Source organism: Panthera tigris, chromosome B3 (genome assembly GCF_018350195.1).
Source record: "Panthera tigris isolate Pti1 chromosome B3, P.tigris_Pti1_mat1.1, whole genome shotgun sequence".
Taxonomy (NCBI): domain Eukaryota; kingdom Metazoa; phylum Chordata; class Mammalia; order Carnivora; family Felidae; genus Panthera; species Panthera tigris.
Window position 1 is genome coordinate 132,192,159 of NC_056665.1, and position 24,968 is coordinate 132,217,126.

The 24,968-nt window shown below is 44.6% G+C and overlaps 1 protein-coding gene across 5 annotated transcripts in view; it reads right to left on the bottom strand.

Annotated features, from left to right (window-relative positions):
* Nucleotides 1–24,968, bottom strand: part of FOXN3 (forkhead box N3) — a 392,452-nt gene that overhangs the window by 290,227 nt on the left and 77,257 nt on the right. For 3 of the 5 annotated variants that reach the window (XM_042990331.1, XM_042990330.1, XM_042990321.1), the window contains exon 1: nucleotides 1,035–1,223. The exons of the other annotated variants lie outside the window; for them this stretch is intronic. The gene's annotated coding sequence lies outside the window, so the exon portion shown is untranslated. Of the gene's footprint in view, nucleotides 1–1,034; nucleotides 1,224–24,968 lie in introns of those variants that run through there. 5 annotated transcript variants of the gene reach the window in all.

Below are 24,968 nucleotides of genomic sequence, written 5' to 3' on the forward strand. Positions count from 1 at the left end.
CAAAGTCGGTCGCTTAACTGACCGAGCCACCCAGGTGCCTCTGATAACCCAATACGTAATGCCAGGGGGCAAAAGGCCCAAGGTCAAGGTGTATCCAGTGTGACTGGCATGGGCAGCATGACTGCCATTCAAAAGGAGAGGCCAGGTGCCTTGCAACACTCTGTTCCGAGGCCCCTTTGAGAGGGAATCCAAAGACCGGGCTTGCCTTAGAGGCCAGAATTCACATTGACCTGAGAGATCAGGGACAAGCTGGTGGATGTGCTCCCATCAGGCATGATCAGGGCTGCAGAGTGGCACAGGACAGAAGTGGTCCCTGTGTCCCCCTAATATCCACAGCTCTGACACAGACACTGCCCCTCTGGGGAGAACCCCCAAGCCGCTTAACCACTCTGCAGAAAGCAAGAGTTCCCAACCGCGAGGCACACCGGCACGGAGCTTCAAGAATGCCAACCAGATAGTAAGGGTCAGCTTCTTCCTAGAGCAGCCGTTCTGGCATCCGTCGTGCGGGTGGCGGGGAGTGGTGGGGGCCAGCTCCTGGAGAAACTGACCAGGAAGGCCTCACTTTTATGACGCTTCCATGGATGCTCAACGTTTGGGAAGGAAATCCTTCTGGGAACGGAAACGTCTCCTTTTCATTCTGAAGTTATCCTTGTGACATTTGCTTTCAAGGTCTCCAGTTGGGGACAGAGTAGCTAGATGTCCCCAACCGTGTACGAACTTGCTCTATCTCTACATGGAAGATAATCAATGAACTCAACAGATGTGCCCTCTACAGGGTTACGTCCACTCCGGGACTGGACACAATACCTAGCTAGCCACTGGGGAAGCTACAAAATACACTGTTTTCCTTTTTTAATCTGAGGAGGCAATGAATTACATACATGTGGTTTATCCTAATCCTCCCTACTTAAGAAAAATGAAGTTTTTAATACCGTAGGTCACTAGTAACGTACATAATCAGAATATAAACCACTTTTATACTGGAACATTTCAGGGTCTGTTTTAATGGGGATCAGATAAGACCATCGACTTACCTAAAAAGATGTTTGTTTATTTCCCAGCCTGAGACAGTAAACAATCTGATGGGGGCAGGGAGGGTGGGAGGCGGTGAGGCAGCAGGCACCGCGAAGGCAGGGACCCAGGATTCTTCCACCGTGTAGCTCTGTTGTTTCCCACATTTGTATGGCAGCTCACTACCACCTCGTCCTGTCTCGGTCAGAAGCAGGAAGAAAGAAAACACGGAGGGCTTGATCCTTTGTTTTAAAGGCAAAACCCACGGGCGCCTGGGTGGCGCAGGGAGTTAAGCGTCCCAACTCTTGATCTCGGCTCGGGTCATGAGCTTACCATTTGTGAGTTCGAGCCCCACATCAGTCTGTGCACTGACGGCACAGAGCTCGCTTGGGATTCTGTCTCTCACTCGCTCTCTGCCCCTCCCCTGCTCGTGCTCGCATGCGTGTACTCTCTCAAAATAAACAAGCATTTAAGAATAACACAAAATAAAATAAGATAGAATAGAATAGAATAGAATAGAATAGAATAGAATAGAATAGAATACAAAATAAAATAAAATATAAGATAAAATAAAGGCAACACCCAGATGTCATACTGGTAGCTACCGGTTTATCTGATAATCAGCCAGAACTTAGGCACTTAGCCATGGCCGACAGACAGAGTTCAGCTAAGGCTCCGGGGTTCTCCTACTGAAAGGCAATGGCTACTAGTAGATAAGCAGCAGTGTTTTAAAAATGCTAAATGCATTTGTGGATACAAAGATTTATAGTAAAATTTGACGAACATGTGTGGGAATGATAAGCACCCAATCAAGATAGGGATTATGTGGGTCACGAGGGAGAGGGGAGGCCTGAGACTGGAGCATACGGTACGCAGGGACCCTGCAACTGTACCACCAATGTCTTATTTTTTAAATATTTGAAGCAAATGGGGCAGAATGTTCAGATCAGCCAAAGCTGCATAATGGACACATGGGTGCTTTTGATGTTTATATGTTAGAAATAAATCTAAATCAAAAGCTGCAAAACTATTAAATTTAGCATTATCTCTACAGCCCAACGGCAACTCAATTCACAATTAAATTATATTTCGCCAGCTCTAAAATGCACATTTTTCTACATTTGAACTCTCTGAAATGAGTGCATCGAATTCTACCGGGCAGCCTTTTGTCTTAGGGGTACTTAAAATAATGTTTTATTTTACAGTAAATGTTAACTTAGATGTGAAGATATGGAAGGCATAAGTCACACTTCGTGGTGCATTTTAGTACGTTCGACGGTGGGGGTGGGGGAGGTTGCCACAAGAGGGCATCTCAAAGCTTACGAAGCTCTCAGAGCCCCGTACCTGGGTTCTCTCCGTCTGGCGGTTTTCTGACTTCCAAGCTAACATTCCTCCCAGTGCGAGTGCCTCTGATTGAGGTCATGCAAAACACACGCATATGCAGACTAATCTTCTCTGCAACTGAGGAAAATGGAGTAGATAAAAGCCGTCCTTTATTAGTTCTAAAGTACTTGAGAGTCTTTTACCTGGGAAGTGACAAAAACATAAACGGCACCTGCAAATGAAATCCAACTCCAAATAGGAAGAAAACGGCGTCAGATAATTACTGAATCAAAAGTTTGCACAGGCTGAGAAGACACGGCAGACACAGCTGCCTGAGATCAACGAAGGGTGCTCGATCCACCCAAATCTAGGTCCATGCGCCTGGCCGGCAGAGGTGATGGGAAAGAACACCATGGTCCGTTCTCCTTTGATGTCTGTTACATGCTATTGTGGGGCTGCCTCGTGGGAAATTCGCTAAGAATACATCAGCAATATTGTTCCCTCAATATTAGCAAGATGCAAATGAAAGAAAATGGGGGAAAAAACAATCCATACAGCTGGTTTATCAGAATGCAGAAAAATAAATCACCATTTTTATTTAAAAAAAAAAAACATTTATGAAAGTTTTCTTCATTTCTCACATTCAGTTAGTATACAGTTGGCATTTTCAAAATTCAAACCTGATGTGGATTTGGAATTCAATGAAGCACATTGGAAGACATCTGAGCGAAAAAATACAAGTTCTAGCCATATGCTACTCGCGCATGAATTTGAATATTTGAAAGGTAATCTAGAAATGCGAATGTTTCCAATTCTCCTTACCAACAACAGTAATTCATAGCAACCACACGTTTTATAGATTGAGCCACTTCACCATCTGAGAGACAACAGTAGGACAGACGGAGTCAGGGGCTGGGCTTCTGTCCCAGCCTGGCTAGTTATGAGTGTGCGATTTTCACAAGGTCACCACCGCTCTGAAGGTCGGCTTGGTCACCGCTCGGGGTGCCCCACTGGGCATATTAACACCTTAAGGAGTTTGGAAAGTTTTCAAGTTTGGTTAACTAATGGATGAAAAACCGGAAGACCACTCACCATGGCTGCTTCCCAAAGACAAACCCGACACCATGAAACAAGCTCTAATATCAAGCCCACTGGATTTTCTCCTTACTCCATGCTATTTATTTACATGGTCAGAAAGGAAATGACTCAGGGATTCAACCAGTAGCAGGGACTCTTCTCCTGGGTCTGGCAGGAGAAGCGCTTGACTTGCGCCCTTGACCAGGACAACAGGAGCTCCCAGCCCCAGTTGGAAGGTTCCCTGACAGTGCCCAGCTAGCCTTGTCCTCTTGTCCCTGGGCCAAGCCTCTAACTGGGTCACTCAGCCAACGAGTATACCAGCCAAGTGGTCATGTGGATCGCTAATCCACTCACGTGCACTTGGGAGACACAAACCCGCAGAAGACCCAATCTACGGCGTTATGCTCCCTCACTTTCCAAGCCACATGTCAAGAATCCATCCCATGTGTTCGCAGGATGGCTACAATGCCATGGAGTGGTCCAAGCACTCAGCACTGTGATTCCTATGTACCTGGAGACGGGAAGTAGACGGCAAGACTCGTGACAGAAAGAAGCCATCTTTTACCAACTTGTTGAGAAGTCGGGAGAACAAAAACGATAGCATCCTTCTGGATCTGTCCTGGCAATAATTCACAACGGCCCCATCCTTCAATCTGCTCCTAAAGTTTATGAAGACGGGGGCTCTTCCAAGGGGCATTAGAGAGCGAGTCAAAGAGCCACAGTTTGGTGTGAGGACAGTGTTGGGAGTGTCCACGACCACTTGGTCTAGCTGCCCGTGTCTCCACGCTGCTCCCCACTTCCCACCCCAATTCGAAGCCCCAGGTCTGGGGGAAATCTCTGAAGAGTGGCTTCGTATTGTTTGGGAGAGATGCTCTTCTTGGTATAAACTTTTTGTAAGACGATGCAATCATGGCTCGTAGGACTGGTAGTTACCACTTCCCCAGTCCCAGGGAGCCCATCTAGAGATCTGGCACCCTGAGCCCTTGGATCCAATCCACACTTAACCCAGGAGCATCCAAACAATACGTGAACTTCTCGCGAAGCACCTTCTTCCTCGACAGGCCTTCACGTATCCTAGAAAGCAAGGATGATCTCCACCCCAGGCAGTGACATAGAACCAAAGCCAGAAGAGTGAAGGTCCGGAAAACACGCACGATCTGGGACTTAGCTCCCTCTGCAGTTTCTTCCAGGCTAGGCTGTGATGGTCTGATTTTCTCTCTGCAGGTCTAAACTTCATCAGAGAGCCAGTGTGACCAAGGGTGCTTCAGTGGTTGCTATGAATGTTGTTTTGTTTGCTTGCTTGCTTTAATCTGTAGGTTGCCTGAGATTATTCAGCTAATAAAACAGCGTCCCTGAACCCACTTGCTTTAGGCAGCATGGACAGCAGCTGATTAAGTCGTCAGTCAAGGGAGCCCAGAAGGCCATCTAACAGCACAATGGCAAAGATCTGAAAACACCCAACCCCAGCAAGCGCGGGGCTGATCTGGAATTCCAAGTGGTAAGGTAAGACGCAGGGCCACTGGAGCGATCGGGTTCCCCCACCAATGGAAAATGGCAGTGACAAATGAAGCCTGCTTTCTACTACTGCCCTAAGCAGGCCAGAAAACACTTGAGAAACCTGAGAATTTGACCACATCCAGAAACCAACGTTCAATAATAACTCCCCAGTTGAGCAAGCGCTTGGCTGAAAAGGTCTCTCTATTTGGTTGTGAGCCATACATCAGCTTGCCTTAACTTTATTGTAAGGAGAAATCCAAAACCTATTCTGAAAGAGATCAACCCTAACTTTATTTAGGTCGCACCGCTGACATACACAAATAATGGGAAGTGTGTGACTAATTCCGAAACAGCCAAGAAAGGTCAATGTCTAGTTTGTTTGTTAACCCACGCTAATCCGTGAGGAACATTAACGGGCATTTGCCATTATCTGCCCATCAATGCTGCAGTCATTAAATGAACAGAAGTAGAGAGGATTTTACACTCATTAAAATTAAAAAAAAAAAAAGTATGCTAGTACCTAGTGACTTGGGCCCGGAAATCACACATTTACGAACAGCTCTCAAACGCATTTATATAATGAAGCTTCAGTAACCTGGCTGTGAAGTAGAAATGATTATAACCCCATTTTATCAATAAGCAGCCTGATATCCAGGCACGTGAAGCGATTTGCCCGAAGTTCCTCAGAAGTTAATAATAGCCGAGCCAAAATTAGATTGCTGAGACGTGAGACTCCGTCCCCAGGCCCCGGGAGCCGGGTGGTGTCTCTCAGGAGGGCAGGCCCAGGAATGCTGCAGGATCCTAGCACGGACCGGCCAGCTCCATGCAAAACGAACGCTCTTCTGGAGAAGCGACACCTCCACGTACCCTCAAAGGCAACCAGCCTTCCTGCACCTGGAACCACTGGACCGAGAAGGGATCTGGCTAAAGATGATGGGAATTTGGTCTGTAGATTAGCCAGCATGCCCAGGACTCTGCTCGAAGCACGCGTCCTCCCGAAGTGGGCGAGGGGTGGTAGGTAGGCTTTGGACATGTGTAACCCCCCCCCGTTGAAAGGAAAGAGCATCTCTGCCGAAGGAAGGCATTCTAGAAATTCCACAACACCCAGACTGCCAGCATCCTGACGCACCTCCCGCCCCCCTCAACCCCAGAGTGTGGTCCGATGAATAAGGGGGATGGGTGCTAAGAGGGGCACACGCCTGGACAAGCACCTGGAAAAGCAGGAGTGGGGCTGGAGCAGGGAATGTCAATGTCACACCTGACTCCTCTTTCCGCAGAGGGAGAAGCTCAGGCCGACGGGCAGTGACGCGCCCGCCCCAGGTTGCCCGGATCCTCAGTGGACATGCTTCACGCAGACTCCCCGGCTGCTGATGCCCAAAGCCACAGGCAACTCTAGACCGGTACTTCTCAAATTCGAATGTGTCCACGGATCACTCGCAGGCCCCATCAGAAGCAAGGGCTGACTCAGTAGGTCTGGGGTGGAACCCGAGACTCTACATTTCCCACCAACGCTCAGGGGACACCCACGCTGCCGGCCTATGGACCACATGTTGAGTAGCAGTCCTATCACGTCCCTCGACGTGATAGGACATATCCTCGACATTCCTACTAGCCTTTATGTCGTCTGACATCCACTCCCACTGCCAACAACGATTCTGAGCTTCTCTGCTACTTCTCTCTCCCTTCCCTCACTCTGTTCCACCCACCCAGGCCTCCCTGGCTATTCATGGACCAGGCCAGGCCCCCTTCAGGACCTCCCAGTTGCTGCACCTTCCACCTGAGGAACTCGTCCCCTACGGATCTACTTGCCATTATCCTTCAGCCCCTTGGGAGGGAAGCCTGTCCTGGCCAACTGGTTTAAAACTTTATTTAATGTTTATTTGCTTTTGAGAGAGAGAGAGAGAGAGAGACAGTGCAAGCAGGGGAGGGACAGAGAGAGAGGGAGACACAGAATCCGAAGCAGGCTCCAGGCTCCGAGCTGTCAGCACAGAGCCCGCTGCGGGGCTCGAACCCACAGACGGTGAGATCACGGCCTGAGCTGAAGTCGGACGCTTCACCGACTGAGCCACCCAGGCGCCCCCTGGCCATCTGGTTTAAAGTCACAGCCCCGACCCCGCTTCATCCTTCTCTAGAGCACTTTCTACTCTGCAGAGTATAGGTATCATTTATTTTGTTCATTGTCCTTTATCCCCTAGCATGTCAGCCCCAAGAAGGCGAGGTTTTGTCTGTTTTGCTCATTGCCATATCTATTCCAGTGTATGGCACATAATAGGCCATTAAATATTTGTGGAATGAAGACAAAATTTAAATTTTAATACAAATGTTAAAGCAGCAGCCACCAACCTTACGGACCTCAGTGATCACCTGCTTACATCTAATATGGTAGTTTCCAATCTGGAAAAACTACTTCAATATTTCAGAAAGATCCATTGTTAGACTGTAGGAGATATTTTTATCTTGTCAAGCAAGTACGGGCTTTGTGGAGAAAGGCAGCCCCCACGCCCTCCAGCTCTCATTCACCATTCAGCCCGGATTCCTCCTCCTTCCCCCTCATGGGACCCACTCAGACAAGAGGCAGATCAAAATTGACAAGCAGACCTCCCCATGAGAGGGGCTTCCCACGCAAACGGGGAGGATTTGAGAGGCGCTAGAAAGCAGGATGGGGGTTCCGCCTGGTGTGCAAGAGAGCCCCGAGGCTCAGAAAGTTAAGCGACCGGTGAAGGGTCTCACTGCCATTTGGTGGTAGGGCTGGGACCAGAACCCAGGATGCCTAACTCTCAATCCTGCGCCCTCTGCTCCTCTTTAGAAACAGAATCTGGGATCTGGTCTGAGAACGGCTTCAGTTCCAAGACCCAGGACAGGGATCCCGGGGAAGTCTTGTGACATCCACAGAACCAGTGGAAGTCAGAACTTGCCAGGGGCCAGGCCTGCATGTCCCCTGAAGGCTATCATCACGCAGGGAGGGCCGTGTGCCCAGGGTAAGCCCAGGACCCACGCTGCCCTGCACCTCACCAGCACGCACCTCCAATCATGGAGGAGCCCCGTGTGGGGGCGTAGGCAGCTCCCCCTAAACATCCAGAGGATCCACGGTCATCATCGTGGTCACATTCAGAACGACAAGACATTTTTGGAGCTTGGAGGCTCTAACTTTGAAGTCATAGATTGAAATAGTGACCAAGTTCAATACCTCCTGCCTTTTCCCAAAGACGGTCCCGCTCCCGTTCTATTCCGAATGCACATACCTGGCCAGAGCAGGCCTGGGTATTCCTTGACTCACATTCAGATCATCTCAGAGGCTGGGGGTTCTCGGAAGACTTGCTCCGTTTCTAATTCACATTATAACTCACATTATCTCACAGTCCTGTTTGCCCTGAAGCCTAGAGGTTACCCCCTAAAGGCGTTGGACCTAAACTAGCCCAGGCTTAAGGAGGTTTTGCAGTCCTAACGGTGCAGACTCTCTAGAGACAGGATAGTCCACTGCTTTCTCAGAATGCCAAACCCCTGTTCTCTGCCATCTGCCTCCAGCGGAGAGCTGGCTCTTATGCTTGCATCCCTCCAGAGCAGGGCAGGAAACCATACTGAGGGTGGGTAGTATGATCAGCTGCTCAGAACTCTAGGAGAGGAAAGACTTCCTCTACCCTCTTAGGTTCCGTACCTGGGGCCTGTACATTAACCTGACAAGAGACAGACTAACAGGGGGAAAAGCAAACAAATTTTCTGTGACAGTAATATTTTTATGGGGCACAGGGGGCTTCACAGAAAGAAGTGGCAGCCCCAAGTGTTTGGATCCAGGCGTCTAGATACCATTTTAACAAAGAGGGATACGTTGCGGAGACGTGACAAAGCAAAAGAGTAAGGGATTTGTGGGCAGTGACTAGGAGATATGTGGGGGAACTAATGTGGGAGAGAAGTGAGGTTTCTCTGTACAGGCTCATCTGAGCGTCGGCTCCCCATCTCCAGCGATAACTATGTTCTCCTCTTCCTGGTACAGGGAGGCCACCTTTCTCACCGGAAATTTATGCCCTTCTTTTAGGTAGAGAGGGGGAGGGCAGAGAGCCCTTCCTGTCTCAGCTGTTTCTCAAGTGCCTTCAGCTCAAAATAACCAATATGCCAAAGTGGTAGGGTTGGGGACAGCATGTTCTGATCCCCTTCAGGGCTGTGAAGCAAGGGCTGTTGGGTGTCTTGGGGACAGACTTTCACATGTCAGAAGTAGTAGGAGTGAAATATCAGAAAGAAACTAAGCAGTTACAGTAGGGTTCCCCGAACCCTACTTCCCAGATGCAGCTTCTATGCAGTCTAATGTTACCATTCTGAGTTTGCGGCGTTTTTAAATTTTACATATATACGTATATATATTTGAGAGAGACAGCATGTGTACCTGTGCACATGTGTGCAAGCAGGAGAGGGCCAGAGGGGGCGGGAGAGAATCCCAAGCAGGCTCCATACTCGGTGTGGAGCCTGATGGGGGCTTGATCTCATAACCTGTGAGATCACAACCTGAGCCAAAATCAAGAGTTGGTTGCTTGACTGAACCACCCAGGAGCCCCTGTTTATTTATTTCAAACCATATCCACTGTTACCCAACTATAACTATCTCCTACTCTGTCTTTGCCCCTTCGCTCTCATTCCCTCTCATACACACACACACACACACACACACACACACACCATCCCCTCCACTTCGGGAAGAGTTGGTAGCATTTCCAGATGAACCAGGAGGGAGGGGACATCGCTTTATCTTTGTTCCCTCCAGCTATTGTGGAAGGGTCACTGGAGAACCAGGTGATGATGCTGACAATGGAAGACACGATAATAACCAGCCAAGCCAGAACGGAGAAGATGCTAGAAAAAGAGAAAACCCACGAGTGAGGGAAGAAGAGGGTGAAGCATGGAGAGAAGCTGTCCTAACAGCCGGGTAACCAAGCACTCCACTCCCACCCCACGGGGCTAGAGCCTCGGGGACAATGGAGCCGGACATTCTGCACCTCGCTGTGCTTTTCTGCTGCAGGTCTCAAAGGGAGCTGGCTATTGTAAATGGATTTGCCCTTGGCCTCTGCATCAATCAGACTTGAGTCCTTAACATCTGCCAGCGGAAGCTTATGGCTGTCCTCACCTCCTCCCTGGGGAGAACCTCTGTGTAAATCACATGCCCGGACAACAGCAATGTTACCTCAATTAAGTGCAATTAAACAGCCAAACAACGTTCCTTACCGCACAATCTTGGAGCTGGCCCCTTAAACCTTGGGCATGGACATCATCTGCTGTGACCAGACTTTACTGATAGGGAAACTGAGGCCCAAAGGGGTTGGTCAAGGTCACGTAAGCTGCTGGGAACAGAGCTTGCGCTGGTTGTCGGGACAGCCCTCCTTCCACTACTCACACTGCCTAGAACAACTACATTTAATTTTAGTTCATCACACATTCAGCTTGCGCTTTCGAGGAATTTTATAGTCCTCACTCCATCTGTGCATTTTGCCATTCTTGTAGCTTTCCCTTTATTCGGTGCTTCCCGTGGATCTATCTGTTGCGCTCTCCGTAAAAGAAGAGAGAGGTCCACGAGTTAAATCGATCGTCATCTGGCTGTCGTTTCGACAGTGTAGAGAGGCCAAAACATTCACAGCTGAGCGTACTCCACGTTACTCTGAAAAGCCAGTTCCAGATCGGCGATCCACTTTGGGTAAGGGCAGAAAAAGATTTCTTCCAAGCTTTACCGCCACTAAGAATAAGGTCACCAATGTCAACTTACGGCACACGCTGTCACTTATAGAGGTACTGGGTTTTCCTTTTCAGAAAGGCTTCAAGTACAGGGAAGCCTATTTAGGTTGAAACCAACCAGTCAGAACGTGGTCACATGTGCATAACTGTTCAAACGACACACGTAATGAAAAGTTAAAGGTTCGGTTCTGAGGCTGCCCAGTCATGAACGCCCAGGGTGTCAAAGTGCAACAGGAACCATCCCTGCGGCCCTTGGTACCTGAGGAGCACTTAAGGGGCCGTAACTGTGACAGCGTGGCTGCTCCTGGGACCCGGGAGCAGATGTGGGCATCTCTGTCACGGCCTCGGTCAGAAGCCACCCCCCCGGGAATGGCTGCAGGGTTCTCAAAATGCCACTGGGCGTGAACGAGTAAAAGAGCATCCCAATTGTCCAAATTAAGCACCCAACAGGTACAGATTAATAGTTGATTTCATCCACAAGTTGTGCATCTCGGGGAAGGAGAGTACACAGCATTATTGTTTGTGGAGCACCCAACACAGAAGGGCATTTTATTTGTGTGCAGATACTGTGCGTACAGAGGTGGCTATCTGTGCAGATAAATGCTTCAGGGGCTTTGAGCTTTAGGAAGATGGAATCTGGCTACAGTTTCTTCTCTCTCTCCTCTCTCTGTTGCTTTAATCTTTTATACCCTTACAGAGGCCAGATGGAAATGGATGCTTCCGCTCTCCTAAGGTGTAGAAGTAAATAAGCAAATGAAATCTCAAGGATCAACACATGTTTAGTATTCTACATGCAGTAACTTGTCTTCCTGCTGTGACATACGTCCTGGCTCCTATGACGACGAGGCCACCGAGGACTCAGGAACGTAGAACGATATTTCGTGGCCTCCTACCGTACGCAAAGCTCTGTGCTAGGCACCAAGGATCAGGCTTCCGGTAGCTTTGTGAGGCAGACAACCCGCAGAAAAGACACTCTGGCCGGCCTTCCTAGTCTCGGCCCCGAACTGTTCGCCTCAACCTGTCCACAGACCCTGATCAGCTGTCTGTCCTCCGCACTCTCTCTGGCACTGACTTTATCATTTCACCTCCCGACTGCGCTGGCTCTCGAGGATGAGGCACACTGGGCCACCACCAAGGCCTTCCTGAAACAGGACTGGAGTTCCAGACCCCGCGCTTCCTGTTCCCGTGAGGACCAGGTCCTCCCCCGAGCAGGAACCCAACCAAATAGGTTAGGGTTCTCCACTCCCGGGGCAGGGCACAACTCTAACAAGGTGAAAGATTAAAGAGATGCATGTCATTTTCACGCCTTTGCGGAGCGCGTGATCTCAGCAGGAGGGCAGACGCAACCACGTAAGTTGGCATGTTATCAAAGGAGTGATACAGAGGAGCCCAGAAGAGTAAAAAAAATAATAAAAAATAAAAAAAATGGAGGCCAGGCAGGGAAAGTGCCATAAGGGATATGACCTTACACAAGTAGATGTCAGAGAAAAGAAAAGCATTCGTTCATTCATTCATTCATTCATTCAATAAACATGGTTTTACATTTACCATGTGTAATAAGGTATAGGCTCCTTTTAGCGACCTCCAGGTAATATGTCAATTGCAACTGTGCACACCGCCGTCTACACCACGCAGACAACTGCAGAAGGAGATACAAGAACCATTGTAGGAGCCTCTACTTTCTCCGGACAGGGTCTCCTTCTCCTTTCAACTAGCCTCCCAAATCCCAAGATCAACAGGGTTAAGTCTGGGTGTTATACACATGAGCCAAAGATGACCCATGTTGGCTCCTGGGGTGTTTATTTCTTCACTGCACTCAGACCTGTTAGCCCAAAAGTCTGCTGGTGCCTAACTCAAATTCTTACACATCCCATTATTTTTTTAATAGCCCAAACAAGCAGATTTTTAGCTATTTAAAGCCTGCCAGTTTTGCATACCTTACAAAACCACACCTAGCCTCTGCTAGCCAATGACAAGATACAACCTTGTGGTTATAAACCCCAAAGCCACCACTGCCCTTTGGAGCTTCCTGACAAAGACCAGCCCTGACACGCTGGTGAACATCACCTAGCCACACGTGAGACCCTCTCCAGTTATCCTCTCTCCTGGAGTGACCCCCCCCCTCCTCCCCTTCTGAAGAGGTAGATACCCTCAACCCTCCCACTACACTCTGTGGACAGACTCCTGTTCTCGGGGGCACCACCCCCTGCAGCCCCATGTAAACCTGCCTGAGTACTGCCCAACAAAGGTTGCATATACTACTGCTACTCGTAGGCATAATCGTCTTCCTTGATCAGTCCTGAGACCCCTCAAAGGCGCTACACCAGGCTGCCATATTTATAACCATGTCACCTTGTTCCCTGGCCTAGACTGATTGGAGGAGGGGCACAAATCTGGCCCAAGCCTGGCCAATCAGATTATCTTTCTCAGGAAGAGAGACTCGGGATTCAGAAAATGGAAAATGGCAAGTCAGACTCCCAGGTCTCCTTATAATATATTTTCCCCCATTCTCAGAAAACTAAGTTTGTTTGAAGGGGTCTCTGTGACTTGGTTTGTTTTTTTTTTAATTTTTTTTTAATGTTTATTTATTTTTGGGAGAGTGAGAGGGAGGGAGGGAGGGAGGGAGGGAAAGAGAGAGAGAGAGCATGTGCACAAGTGAAGGAGGAACAGAGAGACAGAGGGAGACACAGAATCGGAAGCAGGTTCCAGGCTCTGAGCTGTCAACACAGAGCCCGATGAGGGGCCCGAACTCACAAATCGTGAGATCAGGACCTGAGCTGAAGTCGGACACTTAACCAACTGAGCCACCCAGGCGCTCCGTGGGTCTCTGTGACTTGTAACAAAAACTTGTTAGATAACTGAAAAATATGGGGCACCTGGGTGGCTCAGTCGGTTAAGTGCCCGACTTCGGCTCAGGTCATGATCTCACGGTTCGTGGGTTCGAGCCCCATGTTGGGCTCTGTGCCGGCAGCTCAGAGCCAGGAGCCTGCTTTGGATTCTGTGTCTCCCTCTCTCTCTGCCCCTCCCCCGCTCATGCTCGCTCTCTCTCTCTCTCTCTCTCTCTCTCTCAAAAATAAATAAACATTAAAGAAAAGAAGTTTAAAAATGGTGGTCAGCTTTGGAATGGAGGGCAAGGATGGCTCACAGAGCCTTAAAAAACAAAAACAAAAATAGAAACAGAAAGGCCGAGCATAGAGACAGATGACTTTCAATCACTGGCAATCAGGGAAGAGCTCATGTAAGAAACAGGAATTGGAATGAATTCTTCACAAGCAGCCATTCATAGAGATGTGAACAAGCATGGTGGGGCTGCTCAAAGGGACAGTGGGCCAGCTGGAGGAAATGGTGATGCTGGAGGAAGTAACTGAGGCCAGACAGCTCGGCTGAGCTCAGCTGGGAAGGCTTGTGGATGCTCAGGCGGCCAGCCACAGGATGCCGGGATACCTGAAGGAAAACCATGTTCTTCTTTCTCCGGAAGTTCTGAGGTGTCTGGGCCAATGCTGGGGTACAGTCCTAACTGTGCGGCTGAGGTGACACACTTCCATTCCTTCTGCCTCCCTTACCCTCAGGAAAGCTAGAAAACTATGGAGAAAGGGGTGTGAGATTTGCAAGGGCAGCTGGCTTCCAGAAGTACAGACGTATCACTGTCTGTGAGTGAGGAGACAGCCGTCCTAGGCAGCAGGGATCTGCTGAAGCCATCTGAATGAGGCAGAAACGTGGAGGTTTATTTCATTAGGAAGTTCTGGCTGTAGGTGTTGAAGATCGTATGGAGGGGGAGAGCCTGGCACCGGAAAGTCAGATATGAAGGGCTATGAAGTCTGTCCCGAGAAAACGAGACCAATGGAATGGACACGAGAGCACATAATCTCTCAAGGAACAGCAGGAGTCAAGACTGTAACTGCCCAGGGTAGGAGAGAGGCAGCAATGCCTTCACGGAAGGGGGTGAAGCCGAGGGAGACGGAAGAACCTAGAACCAGCGACAGAACTTTCACAGTCCAGGAAAGAGGAGGGTTTTGCTTTTTGTAATAACGGAGTAGTTACTAACAGACCAATCCTCTTGAAAATAACAACTACCGACCTTAGATTTAAAACCCAAGCAAATGAGCAAACAAACAAAAATACCACCTGAATGCAGAAGAAAGCAAAAGCTACAGGGGAGTCTACCCTTGAAAGAAGGGGAAGGCGATGGGTACACTTTGCGTTTTTTAAGACTTGTCACTAGTCAGGGCCACATGGGGCTCTTAAAACATGGATACAAACCCCACGTATTATCGGCTTGAAGAACCAGAAGGCAGAGTCCAGTACAAACACAGCAGATATAAAGTGAGGGGTGAAACCCCATGAAGGAGAGAGTCTGAGAAAGGGAAGCCCCAAGTCTCAGGTAAAAACTCTACCTTGATCTGCAGCTACCCATGTGTGGGGAAGATTACAAGCAGCCAAGCTAAAGCTAAACGAGATGTGGAGAGATTAGGCTACAGTCCACCACAAAAAGAGACAAGGGTTGGAATCAGAGTCAACTCAAGATAACTGCCTAATGACACAAGACAAGACAACTCAACATCTTTCAAGAATAACAGAACCCAGAGTCTCTACAATCTATCATTCATAACCTCCAGGTTATACTCCAAAATGTCTAGACATGTCAAGAAACAAAATATAGCCCGTACTCAAGAGAAAAGTCAAAAGCAATCAAAAAGACTGACCCCAAGATGACCCAGATGTTAGAATTAACCGATGAGGATTTTAAAAGCCTATTAAAACCATGCACGTGATACCTCAGCACAAAAATCAATACGCATGAAAAGCAAAATACACTCATAATGAACAGGAGCCAAATGAAAATTTAAAATTGGAAATTTAAAAATCTCCTGAATGGGCTTGAGAACAGAAGAGAATCTATGAACTCAAAGACAAAACAGACTTATTCCGTCTATAAAACAGAGAAAGAAAGACTGGAAAAAATGAGAACCTTGGGGACCTATGAGACTATCCATGGCCAGCAATTAAAGTCTAAGAAGGAGAAGAGAGAACAGGGAGATAAAGAATGAGACACAAAGATTATCTGAAGATACAATTTCCTAAATTTGGTTCAAGATATAAATTTTTAGGTGTTGAGGGGAGGAAGATGGGTGAAATAGGTGAGAGATATTAAAGAGCACACTTACTGCAATGAGCACTGAGTACAGAATTATTGAATCACTACATTGTACACCTGAAACTAATATAACACTGTATGTTCACTACACTGGAATTAAAATAAACCACGTAACTTTAAAAAAGGCATACACTTTCATGTCTGAGAAGACCCAGGGGTGGCCGCCTGGGTGGCTCAGTTGGTTGAGCGTCCGACTTTGGCTCAGGTCATGATCTCACAGTTCAAGGGTCCGAGCCCCATGCTGGGTTCTGTGCTCACAGCTCAGAGCCTCGAACCTGCTTCAGATTCTGTGTCTCCCTCTCTCTCTGCCCCTCCCCCACTCACACTCTGTCTCTTTCTCTCTCTCTCTCTCTCTCTCCCTCTCTCTCTGTCTCTCTCTCAGAAATGAATAAACATTTAAAAAACATAAAAAATAAATAAAAAGATGATTCAGGGGCACTTGGTGACTCAGTCAGTTGAGCATATGACTTCAGCTCAGGTCACGATCTCACAGTTTGTGGGTTCGAGTCCCACTTCAGGCTCTCTGCTGACAGCTCAGAGCCTGGAGCCTGCTTTGGATTCTGTGTCTCCCTCGCTCTCTCTGCCGTTCCCCCACTCATGCTCTCTCTCTCTCTCTCAAAAACAAATAAATATTAAAAAAAATAAAAAGACCCATAAACACCAAACGAGGTACATACAAAGAAAGCCATGGGTACATTCATAGTCAGACTTTGGTGGGGGAAAGGGATTAAAAAAAAAAAAAAAAACAACAACCAGAAACAAAACATGGTGGATGTACTCAGAAGGAGTGGAAAACCCATTAGAGACAGAAGACCAAAGATAAAGACGACAGTAGATTTTTCATCAGAAACAATGCAAGTCACAGGACAGTGGAGCCACATCTTCAAAGTACTGAAAGAAAAAAAAAACTGTCAAATTACAATTTTAGATCTAATGAAAATAGTTTTTAAAAACAAAGTAAAATAAATGCTTTTTCAGACCTACAAAAACTAAAAGTATTCACTGCCAGTAGATCAGCACTATAAAAAGTGTTAACGGAAGTCGTTTAGGCAGAGGGAAAGTGAGTCAAGATGGCACTCTGGATATACACAAAAGAATGAAAAGCACCAGAAATGATAACTATGTAGATTAATATAAAAGACCTGTTCCTTATATTTGAATCTCTTTAAAAGGCAATTGATTTTTAAAACAAAAATACTCACAATGAATTGTGGGGTTTATAACATAGAAGTAATAAAGCGTATAGGACACCTATAGCACAAAGGCCAGAAGTAAAAAAATAGCAATGTACTCTTTTAAGGTTCTTGTACTATACATTAGTAGTAGGATATAACTTCAAGGTTGACCATGACAATGATGTATACTACAAATGCTAAAGTAACTACTACAATAATACAAAGAGTAGGTGCCTGGTTGGCTCAGTCTGTACAGCACGTGACTCTTTTTTTTTTAAACATTTATTTATTATTAAGAGACAGAGAGAGACAGAGCACAAGCATGGGAGGGGCAGAGAGAGAGAGGGAGACACAGAGTCCGAAGCAGGCTCCAGGCTCCAAGCTGTCAGCACAGAGCCCGACGCGGGGCTCGAACTCACAAACCATGAGACCGTGACCTGAGCCGAAGTCGGACGCTCAACCGACTGAGCCACCCAAGCGCCCTCAGCATGCGATTCTTGATCCTTGGTTGTGAGTTTGAGCCCAAGACTGGATGCAGAGATTGCATAAAAATAAAACCTTAAATAAAATAAAAAATAAAATAAAATAATACAGAGACATAGGTATTAAGTAGACAAAAAAGGTAAAAGAGAATCGAAAAAGAACGATCAATCCAAAGGGAGGCAGAAAAGAACAAAAGGGTAATAAGAGTAATAAAGGGCTGATTGGACAAACATAAAACAAATAACCGGGGTGCCTGGGTGGCTCAGTTGGTTGGGTATCCAACTTCGGCTCAGGTCATGATCTCACGGTTCATGGGTTCAAGCCCCACGTCGGGCTCTGTGCTGACATCTCAGAGCTGGAGCCTGCTTCAGACTCTGTGTCTCCCTCTCTCTCTCTCTGTTCCTCCCCTGCTTGCACTCTGTCTCTCTCTCTCAAAAATAAATAAAGATTAAAAAAAAAAAGTGTTTTCTCTAAATAAATAAATAAATAAATAAATAAGTGGTTGATTTAAACTTAACTAGACCAATAATCATATGTAAATAGCTTAGGGGCGCCTGGGTGGCTCAGTCGGTTGGGCAGCCGACTTCGGCTCAGGTCACGATCTCGCTGTCCGTGAGTTCGAGCCCCGTGTCGGGCTCTGTGCTGACCGCGCAGAGCCTGGAGCCTGTTTCGGATTCTGTGTCTCCCTCTCTCTCTGCCCCTCCCCCATTCATGCTCTGTCTCTCTCTGTCTCAAAAATAAATAAATGTTAAAAAATAAAAAATATATATATATGTAAATAGCTTAAATTTTCCATTCAAAAGACAGAGTGTCAAATGAGAAAAAACATAAGATCAAACTACATGTTGTTCACAAGAAACCCACTTGAAATATAAAGTCACAAATATAAATAAATATACTATACTAACGTTAATCTAAAGACAGTAGAATGGTTCTATGAATTGCAGACAAAGCAGATTTCAAATCATAGAATGTCACCAAGGTAAAGGAAATAATTTCATAATGATAGAAGGGTCAGGAAGACATAACTACCCTAAATATTTAGAGCCTGGGTGGCTCAGTCAGTTACGCTACCAACTCTTAATCCCACGCTCAGCGTGGAACCTCTTTAGGATTCCCTCTCTCCCTCTCTCTCTCTGCCTCTCCCGCCACTCGTGAGTGCGCTTTCTCTCCCTCTCAAAAGCAATCAGTCAATCAATCAATCATGAAGAAAAGTGACAGAACTGCAAGGAAAAGTAGACAAATCCACAATCATAGATCTCGGCAACCTTCTCTTAAAAACTGATAGGTCAACAGAAAATCAGTAAAGATAGGAGACTTGAACAATAGTATCAATTCTATCCATTCAAGCTCACACAAAACATTTACCAAGATGGTTCACATTCTGGGCCATAAAACATATCAAAAAATGTAAAAGGATTCAAGTTATACAAGTGTGTTCTCTGACCATAATGGAATTAAATTAGAAATCAATAACAGAATGCTATTTGAGAAATTCCCAAATAATTGAAAAATAAAAATAAATAACATATCTCTAAATAATGCATGAGTCAAAGAAGAAATCAAAAGGAAAATGAGAAAGTGTTTTGAACTGAATGAAAATGCAAACAACATATTACAATTTGTAAAGCAGAGTAAGAGGAAAATTTAAAACACCAAATTAACGTTAAACAAAACTTGTATTAATCTGTACAAATTAAAATTTGTATTAAACAAAAAGAAAGGTCCCAAATCAACAATTTCAGTGTCTTCTACCTTAAGAAACTGGAAAAAAAAGAGCACATGAAACCCAAAGCAAACAGAAGAAAAGATATAATAGAGAAAAAAAATCAATTGAATAGAAAACGAACAAAAAATAGGGAAAATTCAATGAAACCAAAAGCTAGTTCCTTCAGAAGTTCAGTTAGAACTGATAAATCTCGAGGCACTTGGGTAGCTCAGTAGGTTAAGCATCCGACTGATTTCAGCTCAGGTCATGATCTCACGGTGACTTTGAGCCCCACACCGGGCTCTCTGCTGTCAGTACAAAGCCTGCTTCAGATTCTCTGTCCCCCCACTGTCTCTGTCCCTCCCCAGACCATGTACGTGCGCGCTCTCTCTCTCTCCCTTTCTCCCTCTCAGAAATAAATAAACATTAAGAACTGATAAATCTCTAATCTGTATTAGAGGAAAAAAGGAAGAAAAAACACAAACCGGGAATATCAGGAATAAGAAATATCAGGAATAAGAAAAGTGATGTTACTACAGTCTGTAGATATTAAAAGTATAATGTGGACATTATGGACAATTTCATGCCAATACATCCAATAATTTAGTTGACAGATTTCCTGAAAGACACAAATTAATAAAGATCCATGATAAGCAAACAAATAATCTGAATAAACCCACATCCATTAGCAAAATTGAACTTGAAGCTAAAATCTCCCTTCAAAGACTCCAAGCCCAGATAGTTAAAGTGGTGAATTCTACCAGAATTTTAAAATAAAAATAATACACAAACACTTAGGAAATTGAAGAAGAGAGAATGCTTCCCAATTTATTCTATGAGACCAGAATCACTCCAGTACCAAGACCAGACAAAGATATACAATGAAGGAAGACTAAACACCAATATCTTTCAGGAATATACATGCAAAAATTCTTAACAAAAAAAGTTTGGGGTGCCTGGGTGACTCATTCAGTTAAACGTCTGACTCTTGATTTCAGCTCAGGTCATGGTCTCTCAGTTTGTGAGATTGAGCCCCCTGTGCGGCTCTGGGCTGACAGCACAGAGCCTGCTTGAGATTCTCTCTCTCTCTCTCTCTCTCTCTCTCTCTCTCTCTCTCTCTCTCTGTTTTTCTCTTTCTCTCCCTCCCTCTCTCTCTGCCGCTCAGAGAGAGCTGCTCATATTCTCTGCAGCTCATGTTCTCTTTCTCTCTCAAAATAAATAAACTTAAAAAAAAAAGTTTAACAAATCTAACAATAAATGTAAATGATAATACAGACCAAGTGGAGTTTATTCTAAGACTATAGGGTTGACTTAACATTAGAAAAATCAATTAATATAATTCACCATAGTAACAACTAAAAATGAAAAGTCATATGATCATCTCAGTAAATATACTAACAACTAAAACAGAAGTCACATGATCATCTCAGTAAACACAGAAAATGTATTTGACAAAATCCAATATCTCTTCTTGGTAAAATCTATCAGCAAACTAGGAATAGAAAGGAACTTCCTCAGCTTAATAATGAGTATCTATAAAAAAAGAGGGAACAAAGAAAACCCTAAATCCATAGCTACGATCATACTTAAAATAAAAGACTAAACGCTTTCCTCCTAAGATCAGGAACAAGGCAAAATTTTCTCACCACTTCTATTTAACATTGTATTGGAGGTCTAGCCAGAACCATAAGGCAAGAAAAAGAAGTAAAAGGTAATCAGATTGGAAAGGAAGGAGTAAAACTGTATTTGTATAATATGATCATCTTTGATGAAAATCCCAATCTACAAAAAAAAATTCTAGAAAAAGCGAGTTCAGCAAGATAGCATGATACAACATCAATAAACAAAAAGCAGCCATATTTATGTTGGCAAACAATCAGAAATTGAAATTTAAAAATATAGAATTTAAAATAACACAAAAACATCAAAATACTGAGGGATAAATCTGCAAGACTTGTATGCTAAGAATTACAAAACATTACTGAGAGAAATTAAAGACCTCAATCAATAGACAGATAGACCATGCTCATGAAGACTCAATACCATTAAGGTACAAATTCTCTTTAACTGATCTAAAGATTCAACATCATGCTTTTTTGTAGCAGTTACCAAGCTGATTAACAATTCATGTGTAAGCACAAAGGACCCAGAATAGCCAAAACAATAGCCTACTAGGACAAATTTGGAGGAATTTCACTACATGACCCTGAGATTTATTATAAAGCTACAATAATCAAAACAGTATGGTATTAACATCAAGATAGACAAATAGATTGATGGAACAAAATAGAATCTGGAAATAGACTCACACATATTTGGTCAATTAAGTTTACACATAGGAAAAAGTAATTTTGTAGAGAAACAAGTTTGTTTCAACAAATGGTTCTGGAACCATTTGAAATCCATATATTTAAAAACTGAATTTCAATACATACCTTGTACCACATACAAAAATTAACTCGACATGAACCACAGATCTAGATGTAAAACTAAACAGCTTTTAGAGAAAAACAAGCGAGAGAATCATGTCAGGCAAATACCTCTCAGATATAACACCAAAAGTGCAATCCATAAGAAAAAAAATAACTGATAAATTGGACTTGAAAATTTAAAAATGTCTGTCCTTCCGGGACGCCTGGGTGGCTCAGTCTTAGGTTAAGCATCCGACTTCAGCTCAGGTCATGATCTCATGGTTCATGGGTTCGAGCCCCACATCGGGCTCTGCGCTGACAGCTCAGAGCCTGGAGCCTGCTTCAGATTCTGTGACTCCCTCTCTCCCTGCCCCTCCCCCGCTTGTGCTCTGCCTCTCTCTTTCTCTCTCTCTCTCTCTCTCAAAAATAAATAAACATTAAAGATACTACCACTACATACGTATTAGAGTGGCTAAATACCTACTGTACGCATGCACACATCTTACATACGTGGATGAATCTTCAAATCATTATGCTGAATGAAAGAAGCTAGATATGCTCCCTCCAAAAGAACATACTATGTGATTGCACTTACCTAAAATTCTAGACGGTGCAAAGTAATCTGTACTGACAGATGGCAGATCAGAGGTCGTTGGCCTACTTGATGGGGGTGGGGAAGGAGGAAAGGAGACATTACAAAGGAGAAGGAAGAAATTGTTGCAGGTGGCAGGTATCTTCATTATCTTGATTGTCAGGATGGAGTCACAGGTGTATACATACGTCAAAACGTATCCAACTGCACGCTCTGAATATGTGCAACATATTGTATACTGAGTATACCCCAATAAAGGTATTTTTCAAAAAGATTACCTTATATCTTAAGACAAGCTTCTCAAAGTTTCCCACCAAAGAATCCGTAGAGAGTAAAAGGAATAAAACCCTGGAGTCTGGGGATACAACCCACACAGCAGCCCGCCATAAAACCCAAATTTCTTTAAGTCTCACTCTAGACCTTAAAAATCTATACACGTTACTTCCTCGTTCATAAAAGGTCTGTTTAATCTAAACGATGTTTAGGGGCACCTAAACATTTAGGGGACAGCTCAGACCCCGCTTCGGATTCTGTGTCTCCCTCTCTCTCTCTGCCTCTCCCCCACTTGTGCTCTGTCTCTCTCTGTGTCTCAAAAATAAATAAACGTTAAAAAAATATTTTAAAACAAAAACATAATGCTTAACATTAATTACTAGTTAGATTGTACAACACTTCCCGCCACCAATCTTCAGATTAAGTAGATACTGCCACTGTTTTCTTTGTGGCACTGCTTACTATTAAGAGGAATACAAAATATTTTTACACAATTGTGCCATCTAGATGCTTTTATTGTCTTTCCCTACTGCCGCTCTCTGACCTTGGTCGTCTTCTTTTCACTTATAATTACTGAAAACTGGGGCAAAAAATATATTTGCCAATGTCAGATACTACTTTCCTCCTTTAAGGAAGTAACACCTAAGAATTCCAAATGTTTGCCATTTAATCGATTTAAAAGAAAAAAATACATTAGACTCTTCTTTTATCCAGGAAGGGAGCTCTTTTGGTTCTGAAAAACTGAATAGTGTAGATATTCCAGAAAATATTTGCTTGTTGCTGTTTACTTTCCACTGGATTAGACAATGCCTCAGGATTATCATTATGAACTTCAGGTTTTACTGTATCGTCCCGTGGCTGTCGAGAAAGGTGGAAAAGAGGGGCACCTGGCCAGCTCAGTCAGTGGAGCATGGGACTCTTGATCTCAGTGTTGTAAGCTCGAGCCCCACGCTGGGTGTAAAGATTACTTAAAAAGTCTTAAAAGAAGGAGGGAAGGAAGGGAGGGAGGGAGGAAGGAAAGAAGGAAAGGGGGAAGGAAGAGAGAAAGACAGAGAACTTGCAGTGGACTGGCCCCAAACAAATCTCCCAGATCTACAGGCTCATCTGTTTACTCCAATCTCTTGGTATTTCCAAAATTTGTTGGCAGAGTATACAATGAATGAATCTGATTATTTGAGCTTGCTTTATTATGATAAGCAATTTGTAATATTATGATGCTTTTTAGGTAAGTGGTTCTAAATAAATACTCCTGTCATTTTCTCTAGAATTAACGGAATAATTAAAAATTATATTCTGGAATGGTACAGAATTGAACTCGTCTAAGCAAGTTCAACCATGGTCAGGTTGACCTCAGCTTGCCAGAGAAGATGCTGTAGGTATTACCAAGTACCAAAGAGTTCTCATTTCTTTATGACTGTCTCTTTCCCCTTGCCTCAGTGCTTGTGAAAGCTCAATACGACCATCAGAGCATTTACAGTGTTGCAAGTAATCTGCAAGTTACTTAATGCAGGGCTTCTCAAATGCAGGACCTTGTTAAAAATGCAGGTGCTGACAGCTCAGAGCCTGGAGCCTGCTTCAGATTCTGTGTCTCCCTCTGTCTCTGCCCCTCCCTGCTCACGCTTTGTCTCTCTCTATCCCTCCCTCCCTCTCTCTCTTAAAAATAAATAAACATTAAAAAAATTTTTTGAGAAAAAAAAAAAAAAGGAAGAAACCTTTCAGGTGACTCTGATGTTCAAGAACCATGGGCTTAGAGAATAAGGAACTGGCTGCAGTGGGTGAAAATCAGCGAAATTTCAAAAGGTCTGCAGTTCTGAGAGAAAGCCATGGAAACTTCAAGAAGAAGCCTAGTTATAGAGGACTATTTTAAACCAGAATGTGTTGAAGCCTTCCAAGAGACATCATCAGTTCTAATTTTTTTTTTTAAAGAAAGAAAATACCCTGTTAAATATGCAAACATAAAAGCTTTCTGTTGACAAGGTACAATATATACCTACCACCAACATAATCATCGGTTCCGTTTTCACATGTTGATAATAAACATGTCACAACCATATTTTTTTTTAAACCCTCTTCCCTTTCCAAACTCCACGATTCAAATTAGAACACATAAAGCTACATCTATTCTTAAACTTTACAAACCTAGATAACGCGTAAGAACATTAGGAAGCGATCGGGAAAAGACAACACAGCCACTGATTTACAGCGGCAAAACGCAAGTCTATCAGTTGGGCAAAAAATACGTAATTAGGGGATCTTCTTTATAACAAGGTTGGAAGGCTGATGGTACCCCACCATTTCCAGTGACAACCCAAGGAGGATGAGGTAAACCGGATGATTATTTTAGATAATTCTGGCCCTTACCTACAGAATTTTTTTTTTTTTTTAAATCACCGTTGCGGGCACCAGATAACATGCTGCACTGTGGGTAACAAAGACTCAAGAGCTCTATTAGATTGAATCACAGAGAAAGATAGGAGGCTGATATGCCAGAATTCAATAAAAATGGGGGTAAACTGGAAAAAAAAAACTAAATTTTTATACTCAGGCT